This window comes from Haematobia irritans, chromosome 3 (assembly GCF_050003625.1).
Source record: "Haematobia irritans isolate KBUSLIRL chromosome 3, ASM5000362v1, whole genome shotgun sequence".
In the NCBI taxonomy this organism is placed as follows: domain Eukaryota; kingdom Metazoa; phylum Arthropoda; class Insecta; order Diptera; family Muscidae; genus Haematobia; species Haematobia irritans.
Window position 1 is genome coordinate 159,194,030 of NC_134399.1, and position 17,117 is coordinate 159,211,146.

Below are 17,117 nucleotides of genomic sequence, written 5' to 3' on the forward strand. Positions count from 1 at the left end.
ATTTTGGAAGAAATCGGTTCAGATTTAGATATAGCTCCCATATATATATATTTCGCCCGATATGGACTTATATGGCCCCCGAAGCCAGAGTTTTACCCTAATTTGCTTAAAATTTTGCACAAGAAGAACAATTAGTACTGTAGTCAAGTTTGCCAAATTTTATTGAAATCGGTTCAGATTTAGATATAGCTCCCATATATATTTTTCGCCCGATATAGACTAATACGGTCCCAGAAGCCAGAGTTTTACCCCAATTTGTTTGAAATTTTGCACAGGGAGTAGAATTAGCATTGTAGCTATGCGTGGCAAATTTGGTTGAAATCGGTTCAGATTTAGATATAGCTCCCATATATAGCTTTCGCCCGATTTACACTCATATGACCACAGAGGCCAATTTTTTGCTTCGATTTAGTTGAAGTTTTGCACAGGGAGTAGAATTAGCATTTTAGCTATGCGAGCCAAATTTGGTTGAAATCGGTTCAGATTTAGATATAGCTCCCATATATAGCTTTCGCCCGATTTACACTCATATGACCACAGAGGCCAATTTTTAACTCCGATTCAGTTGAAATTTTGCACAGGGAGTATGATTAGCATTGTTGCTATGCGTGCCAAATTTGGTTGAAATCGGTTCAGATTTAGATATAGCTCCCATATATATGTTTTTCAGATTTCGACAAAAATGGTCAAAATACCAACATTTTCCTTGTAAAATCGCCACTGCTTGCTGACATTGTGTTCCACCCTAGTGCATTAGCCGACATAAATTTTGAGTATATAAATTTTGTAGAAGTCTATCAAATTCTGTCCAGATCGAGTGATATTTAAATGTATGTATTTGGGACAAACCTTTATATATAGCACCCAACACATTTGACGGATGTGATATGGTATCGAAAATGTAGATCTACAAAGTGGTACAGGGTATAATATAGTCGGCACCGCCCGACTTTAGACTTTCCTTACTTGTTTTTTACTAACATTGTGTTCCACCCTAGTGCATTAGCCGACTTAAATGTTGAGTCTATAGAATTTGTAGAAGTCTATCAAATTCTGTCCAGATCGAGTGATATTTAAATGTATGTATTTGGGACAAACCTTTATATATAGCCCCCAACACATTTAACGGATGTGATATGGTATCGAAAATTTAGATGTACAAAGTGGTGCAGGGTATAATATAGTCGGCCCCGATCGACTTTAGACTTTCCTTACTTGTTATTTTTTATTTTCGGCATATATTATCGTATTCATATATTTTTTCCATTAAAAATCAACAAAAAATTAAAAATTCTCGTAATTTGCAAATCCTTCTCAAAAGAACTTTCATGGAAGCGAAAAAGTCAAACGGCACAGGTCCAAATCCCAGCGGGGATAAAATTTATTTATTATTATTATTATTTTTTTTTACATTTTTATTAATTTTCAATTTTTTAAATTTTTATTAGTTTTCTATTATTTTGTAAAATTTAATTGTCCAAAATTTGCACTTAAAATAGCCTGATTGCGTTCTTTCTAATACTTGTCCACAAGGACTGCATCGGAAGTAGAAAAAAATCATTGGGGGATCCCAAGATGCGCTTTAGATAAAATGTTTGTGTACTTCTCCAAAAGGACTGCATCGGACGTGGAAAAAAATCATTGGGAGATCCCGCGATGCTCTTTAGAAGAAATGTTTGTGGACTTGTCCAAAAGGACTGCATCGGTAGTTGAAAAAACTAGATGGGGGATTCTGGGATGGGCTTTAAAAGAAATGTTTGTGGAACAATAATATAAAATAATAATAACAATAATATATAATATATAATATACAATATGATAATATATAATTTTTCATAATAATGTATAATGTGAAATTATTATTCAGAAGTAATCAGCAATTGATATGCAATGATATCTATGATATAAAATTTCAAATAAAATTATGCCCTCATACATAATTGTTTCCGTCATGGCTGCATTTTGAAATTCAAACGCTTTCTTTTAATCCATATAAAAGTTAATTGTGAAGCCATATTAAATCCTTGATTTCTCTGAAAGTATGTTGCAATTTTGAATTTCCTTATGACATAAAATTAAGGTTGCGTGATTGTGACGATGTTGTATTTTCTTATTTCGTAGCTAGATAGCTAGATAGGTTGGTAACAATAATTGTTAATTAAAACAAGAAAAAAAACCAGGGGGGTTACTCTGTATTGCGATGCGTAAGAAAAATTGTCGCGAATCGAGTAATTGGTACTCAGTAATTCGTTTTCGTATCTACCTTGCGCATCTAGTTTTCGCAAATCTGGCATCACCGCACTCTATAATGCGAAAGCGTATGTCAAACTCGTTCGTTGATCGCAAAAATCGTGCGCAAACAAAATAGCAATCGCAAAGTAACAAATATGTAAGTAAGCACAATTAAATTTTTATATTTGTATCTAAATTGTTTATTGTTTTAGGGAAAAACCAAAAAAGTTACAGACACAGCAACGTCAGTTCCAAACTTTGGTAGACTTTATGGTCTCTTCCGCAGTTACCTCAAATTGTATGTGCTTGGGACAAAGTATTCGTTCAATCACCTCGCAAACTTCTTTTAAGCAGCGCGACATAGATTGCTCTGATAGTCCTAAAAGATGGTCTTGGCCGATTTGTAGATAACCACCTTGTCCAAGCAATTTCAAAGCAGCGGCCACTTTTATTGGAGTTGGAATGGCTGTGGATTTATTTGGAACGACGAGGTCGTCTTTAATAGCGTTTAATACATACATAAACGCATCTTTATTAAGACGAAATCTATAAAAATGAAATATTCGAAAACGTTTGTCACATAATTTGAGTTTCCATTTTCTTACCCGTGGTCACTTAGGGAGAGTATATTTGACCGATCTCGCAAAATTCTTCTTGTAATTCGTTCATGTTAATTTTCTTCAAACCATAACGCTATCGAATCCATAATTATTACTTTTTTGTTATAAACGATTAGCAAGTTTTAAAAGAACACGCACCGAACGGAAGATTGTTTAAAATGTTTTTATTTACAATTTTCTGACATTTCTTTTTATCATTTTCGTTATTGTTTACATTGTGCAGCCAGCGTTGTCATATTTTCGCTTTATTTTGCTAAAGCGTTACCATATTTTCAGTTTACTTTGCGAAAGCGTTTGCGCAAGTGATACAGAGTACCGAATTGTACTCTTAACGCATTTAACTATCGCATCGCATTTGCTTTCGTATCGCAATACAGAGTAACCCCCCAGGCCGAAAAAAATCAAAACTACTCTGGCAATTTTTCTGCCGCAACGAAATCGAAAGCGAAATCATATGTTCCGTTTGCCTGGTGTTGTTTTGTTTTTGTTGTAATTGCAATGCAGAAACAAACGATGTTGTGACGCGCGGCGTCTCTTGATTGCAAATCAAACATGCGCGAAAAACGGAAATCGTAACAAACATACGTTCGGCCCACATACCTTGAAAACAGTTGTGATGTGTGGTGGTGACACAGTCTCAAGCCACCACTCACAGCCATGGCAGCAACAATGCCAACGAAAATCAGCACACACAGAGAGCGCCAACAATGGGAAACTGTGTCAACTGCGCAGACTCAGCGAACTATGTAAACGTTGTCTATGTCACAGACAATACCAAAAAATGAAGGAAAATGGCAAAAAAAAAAAAAACACCAACAAAACAAGCCAGCTAGAGACACACGACTAAATGAAAATAAGCCAAACACTGTCTGTCCGTTCGTCGAGTCGTGAGTTTAGTTTGCCTATTCATCTGGCTGTTGGTTTGTCCAATCGTCGCCAATCCATTCATGCGCAATGTTGCAAACAACTATTGGATTCTCGCATATACATGCAATCACCAGTTAAAAGGCGCTTGGCTACCAATGGCATTGCAATTGTAAGGGCTCTACCTAAATTCGTAATTGGGTAGTGTAATTACATCGATTATATTTTTCACGAAAATTGCAAGAAGAATTTTGTATTACATCAAAAGGTAAAGCTGTATTTTCATCTGACTGATATAGGACCTGATTTTTATTGCCGAGTCGGAACAGAGATGCCAATTTAAGACTTAATATTCACTCAAAATTTTTATCACATTTTTTTCGGATATTCTGTAAGCACTGTGTGATAAACAGGACCCCGGAGAAATAAAATTTTGACAAAAAGTTTTCTATAGAAATAAAATTTTGAGCAAAAAATTTTCTATAGAAATAAAATTTTGGAAAAAAAATCTATAGAAATAACATTTTCACATTTTGGGAACCACCGTGGTGCAATGGTTAGCATGCCCGCCTTGCATACACAAGGTCATGGGTTCGATTCCTGCTTCGACCGAACACCAAAAAGTTTTCAGCGGTGGATTATCCCACCTCAGTAATGCTGGTGACATTTCTGAGGGTTCCAAAGCTTCTCTAAGTGGTTTCACTGCAATGTGGAACGCCGTTCGGAGTCGGCTATAAAAAGTAAGTCCCTTGTCATTGAGCTAAACATGGAATCGGGCAGCACTCAGTGATAAGAGAGAGAAGTTCACCAATGTGGTATCACAATGGACTGAATAGTCTAAGTGAGCCTGATATGTCGGGCTGCCACCTAACCTAACTTTCACAAAATTTGTTATGGGAAAAAAATTTTTAAAGTTAGCTATTGAAATAAAATTTTAACAAAATTTGCTATAGAAATAAAATTTTGACAAAAATTTTTCAATATAAATAAAAGTTAAAAAAACAAGTACATACAGCCGCAAGTTCGGCCTGGCCGAATCTTATGTACCCACCACCATGGATTGCGTAGAAACTTCTACGAAAGATTGTGATTTAGTCCATACATGGTATATATTAGACAAAAAAGTTATGTATAGTTAAGTCTACAAATAATTACGAATCGATATGGACTTTTTGTACGTACACTGTTAGAAAAATATGTTTTTCATATGTTCCGATATAAACAAAATGTGTTTCGGGCACGATTTTAAACCACAATATATTTAAGTGCGAACATGTAATTTTCCTAAACTAACACTAAATGTTTGGGACATCTATGTTAATATGTTAGAATATATTATGTTTGGGGCATGAATGTTTCATAAAAATCATATGTGTGAATACAAACATATATAAATTTACAAATTTCAACTAAACATGCATATGTTGTGATATTTTATTCAAAGCGACAGAGAGAGTATAGAGAGAAATAGAGATGGAAACCGGGAGAGTTGACGAAAGATATCAATATAACACAGCAAAAGAGTCAAAAGAGAACAATTTCTGTGAAACCGCTTGTATGTTGTTTCGGAAAACTGTTTTATGATAAGGCCAAAAATTTGATATGTTTAAGTCTAAATATTATTTAATTTGAATAAAGATAATATACATTCTGAACCAAGAGAATAGACATTTGAAAAACAAACAGCTTATGTTTTCGCCTTGAGAGCAGCATTTTATGTATGTGTGGACATGTGTTTTGTTTATCATTTTGGCATTATTTTTTTCTTGGTTCGTTAAAAGAAATCAGGGGTCTTCATAAAAATAACGAAAGGGCACTATACTCTTTTTAGAGTTGGGACGGTAAAATGAAATAAGGAGGAAATAGTGAAAAAATACACAGTAAAATGTAAAAAAAACAAAGTTTAGTTTCTCTTTATTAAAAAGTAGTCCACGAGGAGTTGACGGACACCATCAAATATAAAAGCGGGCATTATGTTCGAGTTTTACAGCTAAAACAATTTAAAAAGTTTATTTTCTTTAAAATGAATTATTAAAGAAAAATAAAAGGAATTTTAGAGCGATGGTGTTAAATGCTAGTAAAAAACTGTTCACTCCTAAATAAATTTATGTTTATATTATAAAATTATGTATGTATGTTTATACTCGACTCCACGTTCTTCTTTTGTTAGTTTTTGAATTCCTTCCAAATTTTAAAGTTTTGTCCAAAAACAGTTTTTTATTACTAAATTGTTATTTTTGCAATAAAAAATAATATTTTATCCAAAAATCAGTCAATTTCGTTTATATCAAGCACTGTTACTGACTATAAATCTTTAATAACGCACATTTCGAAGTTTCATTTAAAAAAATTTTATATAGTATAAATATAAATGTGTAAATTAAAAAAAAATGTTCGGTCGGAGCAGGGATTGAACCCACGACCCTTTGCATGCAAGGCAGACATGCTAACCACTGCTCCACGTGGCAAACAAATGTATGTTTCTGTTAAATAATGTTATGTTTGCATGGGCTCGTGGGCGCTGCAAACTATGCTATATAAATGTAACTTAAAACGATAATTATCTACTGGTGACTATAACAGCTACGTAGCCCAGTGGATAGTGTGTTGGCTTACAAACTGTATGGTCCTCGGTTCGATTCTCCGTGCAGGCGAAAGGTAAAATTTAAAAAATTTATAAAAGTGAATAATTTCTTCAACATTATTTGTATTACAGAGAAAGGTGCCAATAACTAAAAAATTTCGTGGAAGTGAAAATTACGAGTATGTTAGGGAATGAGCACAATCGTGTTTGGGAAAAATTCTTCCAAGCATATAATATTTTTGGCTCAAAATGCTTCCAAACATATAATATGTTCACATAAAACAAACATATTAATGTTTCGGCAGTATGCAATAATATATGTGCTTCCTGCAAAATATGTTTGGAACATATGTTAAAGAAGCGATTTTTTTTGAGGGTGTAGAGAACCAGAATTGAAATATGGGGGTCGCTTATATGGGGGCTATATACAATTATGAACTTGATATGGACCAATTTTTGTGTGATTGGGGATCGATTTATCTGAGGGCCATATATAACTATAGACCGATATGAACCTAGTTAGGCATGGTTGTTAACGACCATATACTAGCACAATGTACCAAATTTCAACTCACTCGGATGAATTTTGCTCTTCCAAGAGGTTCCAAAACCAAATCTCGGGATCGGTTTATATGGGGCTATGTACGATTATGGACTGATGTGGACCACTTTTGGCATGGCTGTTAAATATCATATACTACCACCACGTACCAAATTTCAAGCATATCGGATGAATTTTGCTTCTCCAAAAGGCACCGGAGGTCAAATCTGGGGATCGGTTTATATGGGATATGGGAGCTATATATAATTATGGACTGATAGGAACCAATTCCTGCATGGTTGTTGGATACCATATACTAACATCACGTACCAAATTTCAACCGAATGGCAAGAATTTTGCTCTTCCAAGGGGCTCAGGTGGTCAAATCTGGGGATCGGTTTATTGGGGCCTATATATAATTATGGACCGATATCGACCAATTTTTGCATGGGAGTTTGAGGCCATATATTAACACCACGTACCAAATTTCAACTGAATCAGATGAATTTAGGTCTTCCAACAGGTTCCGGAGGTCAAATCTGGTGATCGGTTTATATGGTGGCTATATATAATTATGAACCGATGTGGACCAATTTTTGCATGGTTGTTATAGACCATATACTAACATCACGTACAAAATTTCAGCCGGATCGGATGAAATTTGCTTCTCTTAGCGGTCTCGCAAGCCAAATCGAGGGATCGGTTTATATGGGGGCTATATATAATTATGGACCGATGTGGACCAATTTTTGCATGGTTGTTAGAGACCATATACTAACACCATGTACCATATTTCAGCCGGATCGGATGAAATTTGCTTCTCTTAGAGGGCTCGCAAGCCAAATCGGGGGATCGGTTTATATGGGGGCTATATATAATTATGGACCGATGTGGACCAATTTTTGCATGGTTGTTAGAGACCATATACTGACACCATGTACCAAATTTCAGCCGGATCGGATGAAATTTGCTTCTCTTAGGGGCCTCGCAAGCCAAATCGGGGGATCGGTTTATATGGGGGCTATATATAATTATGGACCGATGTGGACCAATTTTTGCATGGTTGTTAGGGACCATATACTGACACCATGTACCAAATTTCAGCCGGATCGGATGAAATTTGCTTCTCTTAAAGGCCTCGCAAGCCAAATTTTGGGGTCCGTTTATATGGGGGCTATACGTAAAAGTGGACCGATATGGCCCATTTGCAATACCATCCGACCTACATCAATAACAACTACTTGTGCCAAGTTTCAAGTCGATAGCTTGTTTCGTTCGGAAGTTAGCGTGATTTCAACAGACGGACGGACGGACGGACGGACATGCTCAGATCGACTCAGAATTTCACCACGACCCAGAATATATATACTTTATGGGGTCTTAGAGCAATATTTCGATGTGTTACAAACGGAATGACAAAGTTAATATACCCCCCATCCCATGGTGGTGGGTATAAAAATCCTACAGAAATAAAATTTTGACAAAAAAATTTTATTTAGAAATAAAATTTTGGAAAAAAATTGTTTTCTATAGAAATAAAAATTTGACATAAAAAAATTTTCTATAGAAATAAAATTTTGACAAAAAAATTTTTTTCTATAGAAATAAAATTGTGAAAAAAATTTTGACAAAACATTTTCCATAGAAATAAAATTTGACAACATTTTCTGTAGCAATAAAATGTTGACAAAATTTTCTATAGAATTAAAATTTTGACAAATAATTTTTTTCTATAGAAATACAATTTTGAAAAATTTTTTCTATAGAAATAAAACTTTGACAAAATTTTCTATAGCAATAAAATGTTGACAAGATTTTTTATAGAAATAAAATGTTGACAAAATTTTCTTTAGAAATAAAATGATGACAAAATTTTCTATAGAAATAAAATTTTGACAAAATTTTCTATAGAAATAAAATTTTGACAAAATTTTCTATAGAATACAATTTTGACAAAATTTTCTATAGAAATAAAATTTTGATAAAATTTTCTATAGAAATAAAATTTTGACAAAATTTTCTATATAAATGAAATTTTGACAAAATTTTCTATAAAATTTTAACAACATTTGCTATAGAAACAAAATTTTGAAAACTTTTCTATAGAAATCAAATTTTGACAAAATTTTCTATAGAAATAAGATTTTGACAAAAAGTTTTCTATAGAAATAAAATGTTGAGCAAAAAATTCTATAGAAATAATATTTTCACAAATTTTGCTATAGAACAAAGATTGATAAAATTTGCTATTGAAATAAATTTTTAACAAAATTTGCTATAGAAATAAAATTTTGACAAAATATTCTATAATAACAAAATATTAACAAAATTTTCTGTAAAAATGAAATTTTGACAAAATTTTCTATAGAAATAAAATTTTGACAAAAATGTTTTTATATAAATAAAATTAAAAAAAATCCTCTAAAAATAAAATTTTGAAAAAAAAATGTTTTCTATAGAAATAAATTTTGACAAATCATTTTTTTCTATAGAAATCAAATTTTGACAAAAATTTTTCTATAGAAATAAAACTTTGACAAAATTCCTATAGAAAAAAAAATCTATAGAAATAAAAATTTGATAAAATTTTCTACAGCAATAAAATGTTGACGAAATTTTCTACAGAAATAAAATTTTGACAAAATATTTTATAGAATTAAAATTTTGGCAAAATATTCGATAGAATTGTATTTTTATAGAAATACAATTTTGACAAAAAATTTTCTATAGAAATAAAATTATCTATAGCAATAAAATGTTGACAAAATGTTCTATAGAAAAAAATGTTGACAAAATTTTTTATAGAAATAAAATTTTGAAACAATTTTCTATAGAAATAAAATTTTGACAAAATTTTTATAGAAATAAAATTTTGACAAAATTTCTATAGACATAAAATTTTAACAAAATTTTCTATAGAAATAAAATTTTGACAAAAATTTTTATAGAATTAAAATTGTGACAAAATTTTATATAGAAATAAAATTTTGATAAAATTTTCTATAGAATTAAAATTTTGACAAAATTTTCTATAGAAATAAAATTTTGACAAAATTTTCTATAGAAATAAAATTTTGACAAAATTTTCTATAGAAATAAAATTTTGTTGTTTTTTTATTTCAGCTTAAAACCATACATTGACTAAACTACAAGAGTAGCTTAACCAACAGAGGAAAAGAATGTTTGTCAAATTTATTTGGGCAAAGCCCTATAGACTGCAAGATGGTTGGATGGACGCACGTTTCGGAATTACCACATTCCTCATCAGCATCCTCTACTTGCAGCAAAACTATCAACCAATTATCAGAATAAATTCAGGCAGTTTCGGCATAAGCCGGCTATCAATGTAAAACCTTTTTTCGGAGGGTTCAAGTGTGGTTTTTGTTGGGTTTAATAAACTGCCTGAATTTATTCTGATAATTGGTTGATAGTTTTGCTGCAAGTAGAGGATGCTGATGAGGAATGTGGTAATTCCGAAACGTGCGTCCATCCAACCATCTTGCAGTCTATAGGGCTTTGCCCAAATAAATTTGACAAACATTCTTTTCCTCTGTTGGTTAAGCTACTCTTGTAGTTTAGTCAATGTATGGTTTTAAGCTGAAATAAAAAAACAACAACAATGCTTAAAGAACAAAACCAACAATAACAAAACAAAACAAATGGAAATAAAATTTTGACAAAATTTTCTATAGAAATAAAATTTTGACAAAATTTTCTATAGAAATAAAATTTTCGTTTTGTTTGTTATTGTTGGCTTCTCTTCAATCGTTATTGTTGTTTTTGATCTCAGCTTAAAGCCATGCATTGACTAAACTACAAGTGTAGCTTAACCAACAGAGGAAAAGTATGCTTGTCAAATTTATTTGGGCAAAGCCCTATAGACTGCAAGATGGTTGGATGTACAGCTGTTTCGGAATTACCACATTCCTCTACTTGCAGCAAAACTATCAACCAATTATCAGAATAAATTCGGGTAATTCACTCAACCCAAAGTGAACTACACTTGAACCTCCCGAAAAAGGGTTTGATAGTCGGCTACACTACTACTAAATCGACGATTTGAGTTTGGCAAAGGAAAAGAGATATGCTGGCAAATTTGTTTTGGCAGTAGCTGACTATCAAACCCTTTTTCGGGAGGTTCAAGTGTAGTTCACTTTGGGTTGAGCGAATTACCCGAATTTATTCTGATAATTGGTTGATAGTTTTGCTGCAAGTAGAGGATGCTGATGAGGAATGTGGTAATTCCGAAACAGCTGTACATCCAACCATCTTGCAGTCTATAGGGCTTTGCCCAAATAAATTTGACAAGCATACTTTTCCTCTGTTGGTTAAGCTACAGTTGTAGTTTAGTCAATGCATGGCTTTAAGCTGAGATCAAAAACAACAATAGAAATAAAATTTTGACAAAATTTTCTATAGAAATAAAATTTTGACAAAATTTTCTATAGAAACAAAATTTTCGACAAAATTCTTATAGAAACAAAATTTTCGACAAAATTTTCTATAGAAATCAAATTTTGACAAAATTACTTCACAAATTTTCTATAGTATTAAATTTTGGACAAAATACGATTTTTTTCTTTGGTAAAATTTTCTCCAAATTTTGGTAGAATATTTTTGGCTTGTGTGGCAACCGTCAACTCGACTGCGACTTCAGAATTGTTTATCAGGCTATCGGGTCTTATGTTTAATAAATTAAATTAAACACAAGTCCTAATTTTGTCCGCTGTTTAATGTCATTCTTTATAATCAAGAAATGTCGGACACGAGTTATGCTGCACGTAACTCTCTCTTTGTGCTATTTTGGCCTATTCCCGGCAAAGCTCCATCTTTAGATGAACGACACTTTGGAATTTTTTAGCGCGAACCTTACTCTCCAAAATGCCCCAGGCGTAAAAGTCCAACGGATTGAGATACGGAGAGTTTTTAGATATAACCATTGCGGTATAAAGGAAGCGAAGAACCATCGAATACGTTTGAGCCTTGCTTGCTAATCGAAGGTGTACATATTCAGCTGCCCTCCATCATTTTGTTTGTTCACAAATTCATCACGAATAACTTTATTTCTAAATGCTTTTGTGACCTTATAAGCAATTAACTCTCACTAAATAAATGTCAGATGAGCGTTTCAGCAATGATGTAAATCTAAAGATGGGTGCATTGTATATCAGCCACTTTGTAAACCTTATACAGGCAATAATCCCAACGTGGTCTCTAGCATAGTTTGATTTATTCTTCTTATCAAATACAAACTTGAAATAATTTTTTTCATATTTATAGTTTTCGAATTCGTTGACGCCGTAAGTCCCATTTTAGATAGATCCCACAAAGCTAAAGCGTGCGACAGTAATTGCTGGAATTGAATGCTTGAATGCATTTTTTTATTGTTGTAGACAACAAGAAAAAAAAGAGCTAGAGAAAAATTTTATAAAAATGAATTTCGCATTCTTTTGAAATAAAATCATAACAAAATCCCCTCCCTCCATTTCCAACCAAGTGAATGTTGTTGTTAGCGAAGGCATGAATGAATGAATGAACGAAATGAAAAACTACATTCATTCACATCAATGTGTCAGTTGAGATATACGAAAAAGTGTGGCTGTATACACATTGTTGCATATCTGCTTGCATCTATGAATGGAAAGTACTACGGAGCCTGTAAATGCAATCACTCAACTCCCATAGAAGTTGGAATTTTTGCCACAATAACATTGTGTCCGTACTGGTTGTAAATGCAACATAACTCAAAACAACAAAAAAAACTTAAATATTTCCATGAATGAATTTTGTAATTTACAAATGTTTTAATTACCTATCTAAGCGACTGCAGTTGTAATAGCCATCATCATTGTGGTGGACATATAGTAGATAAATTAATCAAAAAACAAAAAAATATATACATTAAAATGTACCTTTGTAACAGATGTTGTAATGACCATTCAATGAAAGTGAGTTGTAATGTTATTGACTTTTTAAAGTACACAGAAAAAAAGTAAAATTGTTTAGTACAAAAATTGTAAAAATAGACCCAAATTTTTTCTCCACTTTTTGGGATTTTCACAATGCGTTGTTAAAATAAGGTAGAAAAAATTATTGGCGCCAAAGCATTATCATTTTTGCTAAGCCGTTGTTTATTTTTTGAAGTCTACGAACATTTTCTTGTCCTTGAATTTACACTGAACTTATTTGTATTCATAAAATAGTTAATGCCCGGCATTGGACAGTAGAAATTACCGAAAAAATAAAATTAAAGAGAAATAAAAAATCTTCTTTGCGTTAAATATAAGATAAATCCAGATTAACGACCGACATGTTTTACTGTATAATGATTAGGCATCAATTAAAAGAAAACATCGGATCGGAATTTAGATATAGCCCCCATAGGTAGCGCCTGACCTATTGTCTTCAAATTCAACACAAAATAATTTTTTATAGTAGCCTTCACGTATGTATAATTTAATCGAAATCGATTCAGATTTAGATATTGCTTCCATACCCAGCAAAAAAGAAGCTTTCAAAAAAGTAGTTTGGATCCCCAACTTGTGATCCGGAAGTAGTGCAAACTTAGATAATCTCCAATGAATTTTATATGGGCTTGTCATAGGACAGAAGTACTTCGTTTCCGGATACTTTGCTTTAGAAGTTGTTCCTTAAAAATGTATATGAACGAAGAAAAAAAATCCGCCATTTCACTTTTTATTTTTATCAATATTTTTTAGTTTCTAATTATTTAATTTTTTCAATTTGAACTTTTTCGCTCCGACTGGGGGTTGCACCTGGGTTTGTTGGCACCATAACCATAGCACACTCAGCCGCAAACGCCATTGATTACGAAGCATTGAAACGTCAATTCAAATTTTTATGATATGATCGTAATATGACACCAGTAGATAACATTCTAACCACCTCTCGGGAAGTTCTTTGTTAGTATAAATGAAAAAATAAATAAAATCTCACCACCGGTGAGATTATTAACATGTTTATACCCACCACCATAGGATGGGGGGTATATTAACTTTGTCATTCCGTTTGTAACACATCGAAATATTGCTCTAAGACTCCCATAAAGTATATATATATTCTGGGTCGTGGTGAAGTTCTGAGTCGATCTAAGCATGTCCGTCCGTCTGTTGAAATCACGCCAACTTCCGAACGAAACAATCTATCGACTACAAACTTGACACAAGTAGCTGTTATTGATGTAGGTCGGATGGTATTGCAAATGGTCCATATCGGTCCACTTTTACGTATAGCCCCCATATAAACGGACCCCCAGATTTGGCTTGCGGAGCCTATAAGAGTAACATATTTCATCCGATCTGCCTGAAATTTGGTACATGGTGTAAGTATATGGTCTCTAACAACCATGCAAAAATTGGTCCATATCGGTCCATAATTATATATAGCCCATATATAAACCTATCCCCAGATTTGACCTTCGGAGCCTCTTACAGGAGCAAATTTCCGATCCGGTTGAAATTTGGTACGTGGTGTTAGTATATGGTCTTTAACAACCATGCAAAAATTGCTCCATATCGGTCCACAATTATATATAGCCCCCATATAAACCGATCCCCAGAGTTGTCCTCCCGAGCTTCTTGCAGGAGCAAGATTTATCCGATCCGGTTGAAATTTGGTACGTGGTGTTACTATACGGTCTCTAACAATTATGCAAAAATTGTTCCACATCGATCCATAATTATATATAGCCCCCATATTAACCGATATAGCCCATATATAAACCTATCCCCAGATTTGACCTTCGGAGCCTCTTACAGGAGCAAATTTCCGATCCGGTTGAAATTTGGTACGTGGTGTTAGTATATGGTCTTTAACAACCATGCAAAAATTGCTCCATATCGGTCCACAATTATATATAGCCCCCATATAAACCGATCCCCAGAGTTGTCCTCCCGAGCTTCTTGCAGGAGCAAGATTTATCCGATCCGGTTGAAATTTGGTACGTGGTGTTACTATACGGTCTCTAACAATTATGCAAAAATTGTTCCACATCGATCCATAATTATATATAGCCCCCATATTAACCGATCCCCAGATTTGTCCTCCCGAGCCTCTTGCAAGAGCAAGATTTATCCGATCCGGTTGAAATTTGGTACGTGGTGTTAGTATATGGTCTCTAACAACCATGCCAAAATTGGTCCATATCGGTCCATAATTATATATAGCCCCCATATAAACCGATCCCCAGATTTGGTTTGCGGACCCTCTAAGAGAAGCAAATTTCATCCGCTCCGGCTGAAATTTGGTACATGCTATTAGTATATGGTCTGTAACAACCATGCAAAAATTGGTCCATATCGGTCTATAATTATATATAGCCTCCATATAAACCGATCCCCAGATTTGACCTCCGGAGCCCCTTAGAGGAGCAAAATTCATCCGATCAGGCTGAAATTTGGTACGTGGTGTTAGTATATGGTCTCTAACAACCGTGCAAAAATTGCTCCATATCGGTCCATAATTATATATAGCCCCCATATAAACCGATCCCCAGATTTGTCCTCCCGAGCCTCTTGCCAGGAACAAAATTTATCCCATCCGGTTGAAATTTGGTACGTGGTGTTAGTATATGGTCTCTAACAACCATGCAAGAATTGGTCCATATCGGTCCATAATTATATATAGCCCCCATATAGACCGATCCCCAGATTTGTCCTCCGGAGCCTCTTGGCTAATAACCATGCCAAATTTGGTCCATATCGGTCTAGAGTTATATATAGCCGATCCCCAGTCACACAAAAATTGGTCCATATCGGTTCATAATCATGGTTGCCACTCGAGCCAAAAATAATCTACCAAAATTTTATTTCTATAGAAAATTTTGTCAAACTTTATTTCTATAGAAAATCTTGGCAAAATTTTATTTCTACAGAAAATTTTGTCAAAATTTTAATTCTATAGAGAATGTTGTCAAAATTTTAAATCTATTGAAAATTTTGTCAAAATTTTATTTTATAGAAGACGGTGTTAGGAAGTTTTAAGATACCTTGCCATCGGCAAGTGTTACCGCAACCCAAGTAATTCGATTGTGGATGACAGTCTTCAGTAGAAGTTTCTACGCCATCCATGGTGGAGGGTACATAAGCTTCGGCCTGGCCGAACTTACGGCCGTTTATACTTGTTTATAAATATATTTTTCCATTAAAAATCAACAACAAATTAAAAATTACCGTAATTTTGAAAAAGTCGTACGACACAGGTTCAGACGCCAGCGGGGATGAAATTTTAATTTTATTTTTTATTATTTTTTTTTTTACTTTTTTATTGATTTTATATTCTTTTTTGAGCAATACAATTGTCCAAAAGGATTGCATAGGAAGCGGAAAAAATCGATGGGGGATCCCGAGATGCGCTTTAAAATAAATGGTTGTGGACTTCTCCAAAATTATTGCATCGGAAGTGGAAAAAATCTGTGGGGGATTCCGGGGCTTCAAAAGAAATGTTTGTAGAACAACTTCCATTTTTTTTTGCTGGGTATACATGTATAGCCCGATTTTCCCAAATTTTACTATAAAACCATAATTTATTAACCGATCTTACTAAAAGTTGGCAAAATGTTATATTCTATCGAACTAGCTTAGGTAAGGTTAGGTGACAGTCCGATGTATCAGGCTCACTGTGGTGAACTTCTCTCTTATCACTGTGTGCTGCCCGATTCCATGTTAAGCTCAATGACAAGGGACATCCTATTTATAGGCGAGTCCGAATTGCGTTCCACATTGCAGTGAAACCACTTATAGAAGCTTTGAAACACTCAGAAATGTCACCAGCATTACTGAAGTGGTATAGTCCACCGCTGAAAAACTTTTTGGTGTTCGGTCGATGTAGGAACAGAACCCACGACCTTGTGTATGACGCCTTGCATGTTAACCATAGCACCACGGTGCCTTCCTATCATACTAACTATACCTGCAATAAATAATCGAAATTGGTTTAGATTTTGATATAGCTCCCATATATATGTATCGCCTGATTTTCCGAAAAGTGAGTGGCATTCTTCTTATATATTCCATTTTTCATTATGTTATGTTAGATTGAAAAGAAGAATCAGGCTTTCCTATCTCATATCGGCTGACATAGACATAGAGTTACATTCGGCTTTTTGTGCCCTCTAACTTCTTTTTTTCCATTGTAGCCTTCGTTTATTGCAGGAATGTTGTGCCCTTAACGAATTCCCTATTTTTGCAGTCCTTGTTTCCCATCTCGATTAGGTCCCGAACCACCTCTTCGCCGATATGGTTTACACTTTGCCTAG

The 17,117-nt window shown here is 33.8% G+C and overlaps 1 protein-coding gene and 3 long non-coding RNA genes across 4 annotated transcripts in view; 1 reads left to right on the forward strand and 3 right to left on the reverse strand.

Annotated features, from left to right (window-relative positions):
- Positions 1-17,117, reverse strand: part of LOC142228544 (tRNA dimethylallyltransferase) — a 591,910-nt gene that overhangs the window by 79,468 nt on the left and 495,325 nt on the right. The window lies entirely within an intron of this gene.
- LOC142228549 (uncharacterized) lies at positions 1,358-3,652 on the reverse strand. The gene is made up of 2 exons (XR_012720204.1): positions 3,453-3,652; positions 1,358-1,742 (listed from the first exon to the last, which is right to left on the reverse strand). It is a non-coding gene; the product is annotated as an uncharacterized LOC142228549 (long non-coding RNA).
- Positions 2,177-2,816, forward strand: LOC142228546 (uncharacterized). The gene is made up of 2 exons (XR_012720202.1): positions 2,177-2,389; positions 2,445-2,816. It is a non-coding gene; the product is annotated as an uncharacterized LOC142228546 (long non-coding RNA).
- On the reverse strand, positions 2,409-3,245 carry LOC142228547 (uncharacterized). Its single transcript, XR_012720203.1, has 2 exons — positions 2,838-3,245; positions 2,409-2,778 (listed from the first exon to the last, which is right to left on the reverse strand). It is a non-coding gene; the product is annotated as an uncharacterized LOC142228547 (long non-coding RNA).